This window comes from Atractosteus spatula, chromosome 5 (assembly GCF_055471065.1).
Source record: "Atractosteus spatula isolate fAtrSpa1 chromosome 5, fAtrSpa1.hap1, whole genome shotgun sequence".
NCBI lineage: Eukaryota > Metazoa > Chordata > Actinopteri > Semionotiformes > Lepisosteidae > Atractosteus > Atractosteus spatula.
In genome coordinates, this window is record NC_142710.1 from 43,764,545 (window position 1) to 43,779,604 (window position 15,060).

Here is a 15,060-nt window from a genome sequence, read left to right on the forward strand (position 1 = left end):
CTGACGGTCTGACCTGCAGTAGCCTTGGCCAGGCACGGGATCAGGTGTTTCCCTGCTCTCTACTGACAGCGAGGGCCGGACGGGCGAACAGCTCCGGCCCCGGCTGGGAGGAGGAGACTGTGCCGAGGCGTCAGGCGGCTCTTCTCTCTGCCATTGGCTGCCGGGGTGGGAGGGGGCTGCCTGCAGTGGTGGTCAGACGTGCAGGCGCGCCGGCTGTGTGCGGCTTCGCTTGCACCTCCTGAAACCAGCTCAGACTCCCTCGCAGACATGAATCAGGGATTCAAGGTGTCTGCTTGATTCCGTGAGTCGTCTCTTGTAAGATACTGTACGTACACTCCATACGTCTGTCAAAGAGGTCGAAGTTCGCTTTGTCGCGTTCATGTACGGTGACGAAGTGAAAACAACTGCCTGCGGCTGATAACGTGGAGTTTATACACAGAAAATGAGGAAAAATCTTTTCCATCTACCATAGTTTTGTGAATTGGCAAGAGATAATGAATATCCATTCCTATAATATATAGTATCACAACATTAAGAAAACGCCAAGCACCACATGGAGCGGACAGGAACACCACATTTGGTAGCATGCTGCAGGCCCTGAGACGGTGATGCAGAAAGATAATGTTGAAACTACTGATTAGATGTACTGAATGAAACTTGGAGGACTGCACTGTTGGTGTGGCAGGTCATTGTAAGCAAAATGCATTAGTCATGTGGACATGACAGTTCTCTGTGGGCCTGGGTCTGGGTTGGAACAGCTCCAGTGAAGAGGTGAAGGAGAAGGCATTGCAGCCTCCCTGGACTGATTCAACCCGAGCAGATACTGGAACATTAAGAGGATGTGCTTATTTACACTTAGGTGGTGGCTATCTGCACGAGCTGCCCAGCTGCACCGTTGAAGCCGGTTCCCTGTGCGATTTCCAGATATACCAGATGGATCAGTGGATCAATAAGCTACATTAACAAGCAAGGAAAACAGGACAGATGACCTCTTCTTGCGGATCTTGTTTTATTCTTGTCTAACCTGTATCCAAGAGCCCTGTGCAGTTCAAGCACAACTGAAAAATGCAAGGATACGTAGAGTTTATGATGTGGTTTAAAGGCAGATCCAGTCTAAGAGTCTGTGAGAGCTTGTGAAAGGAAGCTCTTCTGGGATTTTCATAGAGACAACCGCAATGACAGTTTACCACGTGTAACATACACGTCATCGGAGAGTTTGGAAAAAGGGTTTGGTCACAGGACAGTATTTACAGTAGCTCTGGGGCTGGCACTTCTGTGTTGTGTGCCTGTGCACTTTACAAACAGTTGCAGACGAGGAAGCTGAGCTAGAGTGGGAGCTTATGGACTGGATTATCATGCCAGGTAGTTCTGCACATTGCTGGAAACAAGTGAACTGGATAGGATCTGTTAAACACACAGTCGCTGTGGATTAGGCTCCGTCACTGGAATAACCCAGTCGTGCGGCTGTGATCATGTCTCACTCTGAGGCTGATTGAGCTGTAGCTACTGGCATGAACTCAGGTCTGTCTCCCAGTCTCTTAAGCAATTAACATAAACACTTTAAAGGCTTCCTAGGAAAAAGGATGTCAAGAACTCTTAAAGACATTGTTCCTTCTCCAGGCTGTTCTTGCTAATCTGGAAACAGACACCATCCTCACTCACAAATTGTCTCTGATTTGGAAGCCAAAATGATCTAGAAGCTAGGCCCTCTTAACCCAGGGTCTTAATGCCGGATCCTTGTATTCGGACAACACACCGCTTTACAGCTGATTACTGGACACTGGTCAGTTTACTACAGTGCAAGTATGGGTCCTCCCCTCTCATGAGCAAGCAGGTGCACGTTTCTCAGGTTCCACACTTTTTATGAAAGGGTTCTGACTTTTTCGGTGTGCAGACAGGTATAGACGGTTCCTGTTATAAGTACCCTCTATACAGGGGTGTCTGAACTGTATGTTAGGAACGTATCTTAAGCTAATTTAATTATTCTTTATAAATATTCCCCTTCCTAAATAATTTCTCTATAAGTTGCATTATATAGGAACGTAACTTGGTCTATAATCAAAATCCTTTTTAGTGTACCATATTTAATTAGCTGCAAGTGAAACTCTCAATCTAATATATTGTCCCTAAACCAACCATATTTCGTACTTCAGTCATATTGTACATCCAATTTCTAACCACTTAATCCAATTCACGGTCAAGAGGGAGCCGGAGTCTATCCCTACCAGCAACAGGTGCAAGGCGGGAAATAGCCCCGACAGGACACCAGTCCATCACAGGGCACACACTGACACAAACACACATACACTCACGTTTGCACTAGGGCCAAGCTTCCCAATAGCCAGTTAACCTGCCACTATGCCTTTGGACTGTGTGAGGGAAACAGAGCACCTGGAGGAAACTCACAAACATGAGGAGAACATGCAAACTCCACGTGGATAGTACCCCAGGTCTGAAATTTAACCTAGGACCCCAGCACTGTGAGGCAGCAATGCTAAGCACTGTACCAGCGTGCTGCCCCTATGGTATTGCATTAATTTTTATTAAAGCCTGAAACCCTCCACATGTTCTTATGGGGAAAATATCCCATTATACAAGTCGTTTTGCTAAGTGTCATGGCTTTCTAGTCATTTAATCAACTCTTGTGGTGCTCTAATAGATTCTACGACCAATCGTTTTAAAAGTTTACGAGGATCGTGAGCAGAGGTTAACTCCACATGAAAGCAAAAAGAGTACAAGGATTCGGCTACAGAGCCTTTTCAGGGTGAGGGAGGGAGAAAGTGTGTGGGTCTCTTCTTCCCATCTGAAACACTCCATTACTGTATGTTTCAGCATGGGGAGATGAACCCCAGCTTGTCAACATGTACTGTACACCACCTCTGACACAGAATACCCATATCACCCCAGAGAGAAAATTAATCAAAATAACATATTAATTAGATCTTCCAAGAATAGGATTAGCTCTGATTTTCTTATGTAATCTTGTTTAATATTAAAACTTTTTACCATTTGTATACGTCGCTGTCTATGGAGTTTTCTTCATGCCTCTTTCTAGAAGTCTTAATAATGTCGCGTGAACATCCCAATGATACTGGGACAGCAGTTAGAGTGTTGAGGTTCTGCAGGAGGAGGCTGTGATTACTGGCCTATATGGAGCTAATGAATTATTATACAAGAGTTATTGGATTTTAGTGGGGGCAGAGTCACTTGACACTTTCTCAGGCTGTGCGTTTGCAACTCAACGCTGAGCATGGAAAATTGAGGGAATGTATATGTTCGCTTTATCTGATCAGGACAAAAATTCAAAGCTGTGAAGCCCCCAGTTTTACTAAAACTTCCGGGACATTTATCGGTTATGAATGAGAGTTCAGAAGAAGAGATCCCCAAACAACACATTTGGGGATTCTGTTTATCCTTGTAATTAGATAAATGTTCTGTGGCTGAACTTTGAAAACTTGCTTAATCGGGTCTAGGGCGGTTTCTTTAATGTCTGCACACAGAATAGCTGCTGTATGGATTTGGGAGACTGCAACTTGATAGCTACGCAGGGTCACGGCTCTCTGCTACGGGGTGGACTTTGAAACGTTTCTCATTATCAGTGAATCGGTTAACTTAGTGGAAGGAGGGGGTTTTTAAGAGCACTTTATGAGAAAAGTGTCCCTAGTGTTTCTTGGGGTTATACAGCCCACTCACTCTGCACACTCTGAGGAGGTGGGGGGGGCAGACTGAAAACAGGAGGCATCCTGGGAGCAACTCAACAAGCAAGTTCAGTACCCAGCAGTAATGAGACAGCATGACGCTGACAGGGGAGGCCTGTGTCAGGGTGCTGTGGGTCCTGTGGGTTAATGATAGTCGTTACAAACCTGTTTTTTCCTGCTGGGACCAGTCTGCTCACAGCCTGACAACAGCAGACTGACCTCTGTTCTCGGGGTCAGTGCTGATTTTTTAGCAGTTATGGTCAGCACTGCACAGAGTATCAGAGAGACAGAGTTTGGGGTGGGGGTGTCAGTTTTTTATTTCACTGCTCTATTGTTACAACTCCACTGCTGACGACTGCAATCCACTTTCTAAAGCTACCACTTCCATTAAGATAAAATAGTTCCTATAACATAACACAATGCAATTATTGCACATAAAGAACCTTTTTAAAACAAATTGTTAATACTTTACAAAGTATATGGTGTTATATGGTTCCTGATGGAACCATATATATGAGAGTCTGTGTCAGGCTCTGTGCAATGCACAAGGCATGCTATATGTGTGAAGGCATACAACTTTAAGGGCTCTCACATAGGAGGGGCCACAGATCCTGGTCTGTGCCCACCAGCAGCTCTCAATAATAATAATAATGATAGTAAACCTGCACTTCAAAGCCCCTTTATTTGATGACAAAGACAACTTTAGGAATCTGTGGCTATAGCCATGACACTATTCTTCTGGGCATACTGGTTACACCAAACCCAGCTCTTGTCTGACTGAGCCACAGGCCCATACTCCCTTCACTGAAATACCGACAGGTTCTGATCATTCTCTCCTGAGCCTGGAATGAAAGGCAGAAGATGATTCGTCCACTGCTTTTCCACACAAAATAGAAAACAATAGGTTTTGACAGAAGATTAGTATCCCAATTGTATATTAGAACAAAAGAATAGAAGACATATGCAAATGAGAGGAGGCTATTTGGCCCATCTAACCTGTTTGGTAGTTGGTAGTTAATTGATCTGGTTAAGCCAATTTTTGAAAGAACCCTGGATATAAAATTAAACAACATGACTGGGTATCTTGTTCTCAACCATTTGTGTAAAGAAGTGCCTCCTGTTCTCAAACTTAAGTGCCAAGTATCTATTTTGTATTTCACTATTTCACCTGTATTAATATCCAAAAAAGAGGACAACACAGAAAACAGCATTCTGCCTTTGCCAATATCTTCATGAAGGTGACAGAGACCACAATATACAGCAAATTAATACCAAAGAAAAGCAAGTCAACATCAAGGGTTAAGATCCTTTTGACATATTGACAGGGAACACAGATATTCAGTTTGTGATATTCTGTTTCTAATTTACGACTTGTTTCTTCACCATTGGAGACATGGCAGGATAGCATTCCCTCCACACATGTGCCAGTCTAAGATTGCTTTGCACTCACACTGTGGTCAGGAGAGCTCTGAGCTCTCTCTTCACTCCAACACACTTGAGCACACAGCTGAGCATAAGGATGACTCAGAGATGTCTGGCTTCATTTACAGCTCCAGACCGGAGCTGTCCTGGAAGTGGCCGGTGATAATGGCACAGATCAGCTTGCTGATTCAGAAACTGTGTTGGTATTCAGCGGTCTCTACTGCAGCCGGGCACTCCCTGTGATTGCTGTGGTGCACAGAGAACAACTACAAGAAAAAGAACTAAATCTGAACAACCTGTCCCACAGAAGTGAAATTTTGCACTCTTAGTCAGGGCAAAGCGGAGGTCCCACATCTGTAAGGTTGAGCTCCTTGTCAGCTCTGGAGCACATCCAGGCCGGGCTCTGGATTCTGCATCAGCATGGACACTGATTTCCTTCTTCTCCTGGGGTTCTGGGGTTATGGTACTGAGCTAATTTAACTCATTGTTAGTGGAAGCTAGTATGATGAGAGCCCTGAGATAGACTGAGATAGGGTCTGAGTCACTGTGCCCCTGAGCAGGAATAAGCCAGATTCTGACAATGCTTGGATGGACTCCTTCACAAGTCTTTAATGTTGTCTGTAACAGGGGACACTCCTCAGGGAGATGGCAGGACACTGGACGATGGAAACAATGCAGCTTCCCTACAGCACCAGAGGAATTGCACTTTAGAAATATCAAAGGAGCTAATTTAACTGACTGTTTTACACCACAGGTGTAACAGAAACATTCTTTACCTTAGCTACAGAGATCCCCATAGAGACACATGTACTGCTCTGGTAAAGATAAGCAGTTATTATTAATAATAAACCTTACACTTAGTAATAAGTGAATGACATCAAGTCAGTTACAGTGCTTGTGTCGGAAGCTGCTCAGTGTGCAATCTGGCAGGATAGTGTTTAGTGTAAGTGTTGAGATTTTGGGTGCAGCCAGGGTAAGAGTGGAGTGTAGTTAGACAGGCGGTGCAGGAAAGCCAGGATTGTTAGTTGTGTTCTGTCCCTGCGAAGAGGGAAATTGCAGGAAGATACAATTGTGAAAGCTAAACCTTTTAAACAATATCAAGTAGGTAACCTTTGAGGGGAGGCCATTCAGTTTCTAAGTAGCTTATTGATCCAAGACTCCTACTGTATCTTTATCCAGTGACTGTGAAAAAAGTGCCCCCTGCTCCCCTGTGGTCACTTCTTAATGGAAACAGGAGGCTGGTGTGCCCAGTGTGGTCAGCATGAGATCTCAGTCTCAGCTGCCTATAATTAACTGACCGACCTCACTTCCGGCAGCGTGCGGAACTCAGCAGCAGCTGTGGTGTGCAGTGACCTTGGTACAGGGACTCTGATCCTCAATGGTCACAATTCAGGCTGTGCAGATCTATCTAATCATGAACACCTGGTCAAACTGCCCCAAACTGTTCAGTTTGTCATGACTGAACACTGAGACCTCCACCAACAGTAGCCTTACAACCCCCTTCACATGGTCTGACATGAAAACCCTGACAGTTTTCTAGTTTGCCCTCTCAGCCTGCATTTGGATTTGGACAGTCTTCACCTCTGACTGACTCCAAATACCTGCAGGGAGCTCTCAGTTCAGATAATAAAAGTTTGCTCTGTTCCAGTTGATACCTGAATTTACTTATCTGCGTTTATGAAGAACTCAGGATCCAAGGTAGACAGGTATAGAAGTGGGGTTTTAGGTCAGTTTGAAGAACAGGCCCTGTCTGCAAGCTGAGCAGGAGAGAACTCTGTCTCAAGGCCAGCAGCCTGGGCACACAGTGAGACAGCCTTAGCATCAGCTGAGGGATAGATTGAGGACAGAACAGGCTCAGGTGCTTCAAGTATATGGGAGCTCAAATATATTGACACTGAACTTTTCTATTCAACATTAACAGGCAGTCAAATCAGTGTAGGAAGGAAAGAGGCTTTATGACTCAAAATATCTTTAGTCAGACCTGTTCCACCTACCCAGGTCAGAAGTGGGTTGACCCGGACTGTTGAACATCCACTTCTTGTCTCAGGTGAGGCAAAACACACAGCTGGTTATCCACTGGTTGGCCATGCAACACACTAACGAGGATCCCAGCAATATTTTACTGCTGTCATGTTTCTTGACAGGAGACAATAGGAACCCAACAAAGGTTAAAAACAAGAGGAGGCCTTTCTAACTCCTTTGGTACTGTAGTTGGTAGTTCATTGAACTGAGGATGTTATTCAGCCAGTTGTTGAAAGAAGCAAATGTATTGACAACAATCATTTGGCTTGTTCCATACTACCACAATTCTTTGTGTAAAAAGTGCCTCCTTTTCTTTTTTAAGTGCACTTCCCCTTAGTTTCAGTGTGTCATCTAGTCCATTGATCCAAGATTGATCCAAGGATCAGTCCAGGCAAGGGTATTGGCCTTTGACAATATGGCTAGAGCATTTCATACTCCCACAACACTTTGTGTAAACAAATGCGTCCTTATCTCAGTAGTTTCCACTTGTGACCTCTGGCTTGTGAGCTGCTTTATTCTGGATTGACTTTGTCAATGAAGATTTCGAATCCTTGAATCAGGTCTCCTTGGAATCTTCTCTATACAGGATTAACAAGGTTGTCTTCTTAGCCTGTTAGTGTGACCAAAACTGTGCACATGCAGTGCAGAGACATTTAGGCAGAAGTGTCTGTAGTAAACGTCTTTTCAGAGAAGGATGCTTTTACAGTGCAAACAGTGCTTCTCTTTCTGGGGTCTTTGCATTCTTCCCTCTCTGGTCCTGAGTCAACACCACTTCTCCTGCAGCATGAAGCAGCTCTTCCAGCTCTTCTGTTTCAGTCCAGGTACAGGGGCTAGTACAAGATTCTCTAGTCCTGGAACTGGTGGACCACTGTGTCTGCTGCTTCTCAGGGCTGCTATAAAACAACTGCATCTGAAGAGCTGGTAAAACCAGTCAAACTGGTCCAGTTAACCCAAGAATGAACTGTTTGAAGTTGTTCAAAGCCCAGCTGGACTGAAACCCTGTAGATGTACCAAGCCTCCAGGCCCAGGATTGGAGACACCTAGCTAGTGCAAACAGATCTACATTAAGGGTCTTTTCACACTTGGTTCATTTCTAAGAGATTCAAATTTAATTTATTTATTTGCAAACTAATTTTTGTTAGTTTAGTCTGAGTCTGTGTTTGTATGTGAGTCGGTGTGTGTATCCTGCAGTACGCTGCCATCCTGTTCGGTTGGATCCTACCTTGCACCTGTAGCTTGCTGGGATGGACTCTGGCTCCCCATGGAATGGATAACAATGGATAAAGTTGTTAGAAAATGGAAGGATGGATAGTTTTGATCCATTTCACACCTGGAAACTGACTTGAGAATCTGGGTGAAAATTGATTTCCTTCTCATCTACTGTATGTTGCTACAGTACCTCATGCAGATCAGAATTTTTTTGGTTTCACATTGTACTTTTATGAACAGTTGGAGTTTGGGGCAGTTAGAGGGTTACCTCTTTTTCCATGATGGAATATATGCACCATGTTCTTATTTACCTTTGATTTATTTTGCATAAGATTTAATTGCCTCACAAGGGCAGTATTACATCGGACTGGTTTTAAATGGGTTGACATTGACAAGGTTTCTGCTGCATCTAAGTGATAGTGGTCACTCTTCCCTTGTGCGTGCTCAAGTAGGCTACACCACTTCTACAGCTCGGTTCACTTGCGTGGTGGAGTTGTCTCATACAGGTTCGAATGAAATTCATTGTCTAAATCATTGCTAATTTCTGTTTTTGCCTACTTTCTATTGTTCCCTCCCTCCACTGTCGCAGTATTTCAGCTGGGTATGAGTGTTGGGTAACCCTCTTTCTAATCTCTCTCCATGACCTTGAGCTGCCTCTACTCCTGTTCTTCCCCTTTCTCTCTCCACTTCTTTCCCCTACTCTTTCTGTAGTATTCCCTTGCCTCTCAGAGGGCTCATTAAAGCTTGCATTCTGAGAGTAGGTGCGCTGCACCAATGGAGAATCTGTTTATTCCTGAGCTTGCAGAACGTTATCTGAGCCCTGACCCCCTGCACTTGCACTTTGACTCTGTTCAAACCAACAGATAAGATAAAGCCAGATCTGTGTGGATCAGGGTACAAAGAGTCTAGTTTGAGTTGAGAAATTCCTTAATCATTAACACTCTCATTTCCCCACTGCAGGCAAGGACAACTGCAAGCATGTCTTTTGTCCATTACTCTTTCACTCTGTTGAACTCTGTTGCGGACACAGAAGCTTAAGATGTCCAGTGGTTAAAGTAAAGAAGTTGTGTCAGAAGTTGTACGCACGCTTCACACCCACCACATCAGTGTGCTTCATCCTGCCCGAATTAGAACCTTCGTTCAGGTGAATTAGTTATCCTTCTGTTCTGAGTGTGTCTACACCAGCAATATCTAGCTCTTCCCTTATCAGTTGAATATACTTTATTTAAAAACTGTAGTTATGTGATTAATCTTAGTTGATCTGCAGCTTATACTCTGTTACCATTAGCATATGGATCTGCTCAACTCTAGGTAGCTTGAGCCTAGTAGTGGGATGTGCCATCTAGATCTAGAACACACTAAGAAACTCAGAGTAGATCAAGGGAGAGGCATAAAGACTTTGGTGATTTATAGACACTGATAACAGAGGAATTTGTCACACACAAGTGTTTGACAAAGTATCTGGCTAACTGCATGTGCGTGCTTGGAAACAATATCTGCTTCAGACTAAGGGGCTACTCTGTTATGGTTCAACTGGACCTTGGTACTGCTTTTTATACGATGAGCCATGTTATTCACTTGCTGGAGAGCAGTTGCTTTATCTAGGTCTGCCTTCAGCTTGTTAAGTTCGTATTACCTTGTCTCCTTGGTGGGTGTAGGTCTGCTACCAGATTGGTCTCACTGTGTACCTCAGGGCTCCATTCTGGGACCTCCTGTGTTGTGTGCATAGTTATAGTAGCCACCAAACTGATTCATTTCCTTGAAACAGTGTTACTGAACATTGGTTTAGCTATCTGCAGTGGAAATTGTAAAAACAATTCTGTCAAAATAATTGCATATTTTTGTAAATACACAATGTTTACACAGAATTAGTCACATCTATACAATCAGTATTTTATTCATCCTACTTTGTCATTGATAACATGGAGCAGGTATTGTACTTCTTGTAGTGTTTTAATAGGATTAGCTCTTGTCAGTAGGATTTTTATTTGTTTCTCTGGGCAGAAAGTCTCCTACTCCTTTAGATTTTACAACTTGAGCAGTAAATGTTACATTGGTCTGAGGTTTTTGATGGCCAATCAACAACATACATTTTATGCTGCATTAACCATGTGGCAGTAGAATCTGTGGATTCTGTGGAGGATTTAGATAAAATACAGTATCTTAATATACTTTGAAATCTGTCAATCCCTCAGTTCATCGAGGACACCAGGACCAGAGGATACACACCAGCACCAAAGCAGAACAGTGCCATTTTTGTTATTCACAGAAGGGATGATGTTCTTCGCAATATGAGATTAACCTTTTCGTGTCAGTCATACTGCTGACAGCACTGTTCAGAAACAGTTTGCTTTTAATCCAACTACAACATCTGCTCACATTTGACTTCATGAGTTCATTAGTTGTTTGGCAAATTCATGCATTCCCTTTTCATGCATTTTTTTTGCACTGATTTGAGATTCATAATGGTAGTCTAGGAGATAACTTACTCATGTTTTTTTGGTCACTTTCCTGGTGGAATACCAACAATCATATTAGTTATAAACTTTGGGAAAATGGACACCACACATCTTTTTTGTAGCTGTCACTGGAGTTGTTACAGTCGATCATCATTCACCTAAGACCCTCAGACACTCTCTGCCTGCCCATGATGAAGTACTTACTGAGTGCTTGCATCTAGTCCACTTATACACCCAGTAACCATCAAGCTGATGTCTACAAGGTTCCAGAAAGTTTCTGAGGGCTTCTGAAACTTCCGTGAGGCGAAAAATCATTAGAGGATTACATTTAAGGCACAGATTTTCAGAGTTCTGACAAAGCTGTGTTTATAGCCACTCAGTTTGTAGTTACTTAGTATCAGAGGGTGTGCTTGAATATTATCCATGTACAGTAGGTTCTTTTCCTGCTGGTAGTAGTAGATTAATTATACTGCAGCACCTTGGGCGTTTCCATTGAGCATGAATGAATTAGCATGCAGTAAGCCCCCGGGCTTCACCTGCTCTGAGCTGAAGGAGCAGGAGGCCTGCATGGCCTGGCCAGTTACACCCCCTTCCCAAAATATAACCTGGCAGTTCTGCATGGCTTCACACTCCCACAGACTGGAAATGAGGCAATGGAAAAATAGCCTGAACACCAGAAACAGAAGCTTGCCTTCTTCAGGCAAATTAAAAAGACACGCCCAAACATTCTGTCGTTTATTTTTTCAGTGCAGAACCAAGTTTAACTGCTTCCTCTGCATACACAGGCATGATCACCACTGGCCATATACACATGGAGGAATTGAGCAGTGTTTCCCAGTGCTTGTGCACCTGTGGGACAAAAATTAGCCTTCTGCTTTATCACCTGCATAAGGGCCCTGCTTGGAGCACAACACCACCCCATTAGATACAGACAGGTTTCTGTCTGCTCAGGTCTGTGGATCTGTGACATTCATTTAGTCTACAATCTTGGTCACAAGACTTCTCAATTTAAAGAAACAGAGCTCTGTTATACTATTTTTAATAACTCATGATTGGACATGGGAGGCACAGTGGCACAGTTGTTTGCGTTGCTTCCTTGCAGCACTGGGGTTCTGGATTTAATTCTGGACCTGGGGTGCTGTCTATGTGGAGTTTGCATGTCCTCTCCGAGTTTGCGTGGATTTTCTCACTCAGTCTAAAGACATACAGTACTTGTAGATTAATTGGCTTCTGGGAAAATTAGCCCTGGTGTGAGTTTGTGCCCTGCAATTGACTGCTGTCCTGTCTGAGATTGGCACACCTTTGAATTGGAAGAAATGGTGAAGTGGTGAGAAAATGGCTGGATGAATAATTGGACCTTAGAGTGTGTCTAAGAACTATAATATTTCTCACTGATTGTGATCTGTGTCTCTGTCTTTTCATGCTTGTGTCTCTTCCTTTGTAGGTCAAATTGCACTGAAGCACTGAGCTTTAGGAACATTTAGTGCCACATACAGTATACTCACTGCCCTAACAGTGTATTAGAGATTGGTACTGTACATTACATAGGAGTGACCATTCCTATCTAAAATAGTGGAATGGCCCAATACATGATATGTCCTGTAATTCCTTAGAACTACATTTAGTGTATCAGGCCTTGTGCTCAGTGTTTTCTCCTGTGGGACAGACAGCTGAAGTAGGTGACTTCACAAGAGGCACAGTTGTGATTAAGTCATCTGTGAATATCTGGTTATAGCCAAACTGTAATTATCCAAGGACCTAGACAGCTCCAGTTCTTCACACTATCCCTAGTCCCCCACAATTAACCCATACAGTACCCACAATAACCTCCATACAGTCCCACACTGACCCCAATCCCTTGCACTGTCTACAGTCCTCTATACTGACCCTAACCTCTCAGTCTGCCCACAGTCCTCCTTAGTGACCCCACACTGACCTCAGTCAGCAGTTCCCTGAGACTCCAGCTTATTCTTTTCTCTCCTTTCCCCCTCACTCTGCCCAAGTTCTTTTGCTCTTGACTTGTCTGTTTTCAACATTCCTGAAAACAGGCCCTGGTCTCCAAACAGGAGTGGTGTAATCAATCACAGCCCTGTTTCAGAGGGACAGCACAGCCGCGATTGGCTGCCTCACAGACAACACCCACAGGCTTGGCGAAGAGGCTGCCATGGAGGCGGGGGGGTGAATTAGGAGGGGAGGGGCTGTAAATTAGACTGCTTTTTTCTTTCACATTTTCCAGGAAAAGCCTTATGATTCAAAGAATGGGTCTGTTTTTGAAACCCTTTTATCTTAAAGTTCTCTGTCAATAGTCTAAACATATGGGGCTTTCCTTCTGCTGTTTACAGGAAAGGAATGACTTTAAGTTTGCAAAGATAGGGAGTGAAAATGAGACAGAGAGAAAGGGAGAGAAAATTGAATTTTGTCTCATGCACAGTGATAGATTCAGGACTCAATGGTGCTGAGGGGCATAGAAAAACATCTTTTACAACGTCCTATTGCTAATGGGATGGTAGATTGGCAACATTTTTTCCTCCTGGTGTGTGTGTTTTTTGGGGGGGTAGTTGTTGGCTGAAACAAGTGGCAGCTTAACACAACAATGGCTTCTTCTATCAGTGATGATGTTTAGTATTTAGAATTGTTTAGTATTTTATTATTACTGTCTTATAAGTTGAAATCAGACTTATTTTGTATGGACTGTACATTTATTTATTTGTTCAGGTCGTAATGGAAGTCCCTGAGTGTTTGTGCAATGTGTGTTGGGGATATTAAGGATGGGGCTGTTCTGTGTTTTGTAACCAATGGGTCCTTCCCAAGATTCTGGTAAATATGTTCTTACAAGTGTCCTGCTTATATGGAAAACACAAAAAAATATTAACTTTAGCTACTTAAAGCTCTTTGTGAGAGTTCATCAGTAAGATGTGTTGCCCATGGAAACGTCTGGCTGTGAACAAGAGGGGTCACATACAGTATGTAAAGAATTTGGCTCGATGATACATAAATCCCACAGATGAATCCAAGTGAGGAGAGGATGAAAGCAAGCCGAATGCAGCTGGGAGTAGACAGGAACACATAAGCACCTCATTACGTGAGGTCAGGGTAGAAAGCTAATCTTTATACCTGGACAGGTAGAACATAAGAAGAGGCCATTCAGCACCTCAAATGTGTTAACTTACCTATTTTCTGCACTCAGTTCATAGGTTCAGTAATAATCTCTTTTATATATTGTAAATATATTGCATCAAAGACATATGCCAGACAGATGTGTTTCAACTTATTTGAAACATGTTGCTCAATTAACTGATTATTCATCAATTAATGATGCACAGGTGAAAATTACACTGTGACACATATTGAGCATTCTCAGTGTTGTACACTTGGTCTGACTGAAAGGTTCAGTGCGCATAATTTAAGAAAGAGCACAGCTGGAATAAAGACAGAGATACAGCAGGATCGAAACTGGGAAACACTGTTCAAGAAGATGTTTAAACACCCATAATACTATTAACAAAAAAGGGATGATGATGATCATTATGACTATGTCCTATGTTGTCTCTAACTGTTGCTGAAAAGCTGGTCAACTAATTTTTTTATTTATTGTATTGACTACTGTAATGCCTTACTTGCAGTAGTATCTAAATCCACATTGAACAGTATGTCCAGAATTCGACAGTCAGAATCCTGACCAGGTCTAGTGTAAATAATCACATTACTCCTAACCTAAAGTCCTTGCACTGGCTTCCTGTCAGGTTTTGGGTCAATTTCAAAATCCTGCTGTTCACAAACAAGGCTCTGCTTGGCTTGGCATCTCAGTATACTTCTGAACTAATATCGTCCTACTACCCACCTCGCAACCTTCTGTCATCTAACTCTGATCTCCTGTCTGTCCTCCAAGCCTGTCTTCACTCTGTGGGTGACAGGGCCTTCACCTGATGCACCCCAAAGCTCTGGAACTCTATCCCTAAGGATATCAGAGAGTCATCTTCCCTGAGCTCTTTCACATCTAAATCTTTCAAATGTAGACTTTCAAATCTAGACCTTCTTTTCTAGGAGGAGTTTTATTTAACCGGTTCTGTACTGGTGTATCCCTTTGCTTTCCTACCATATTCAATACGCAATCTACTATCTCCTCTCAATATTTTCTTTTTTGCTGTTGTTATTTTGTGAAGCCACTTTTTAATATAAAACATGAATTTATTATTATTATTATTATTATTATTATTATTATTATTATCATTATTATTATTATTTAGATT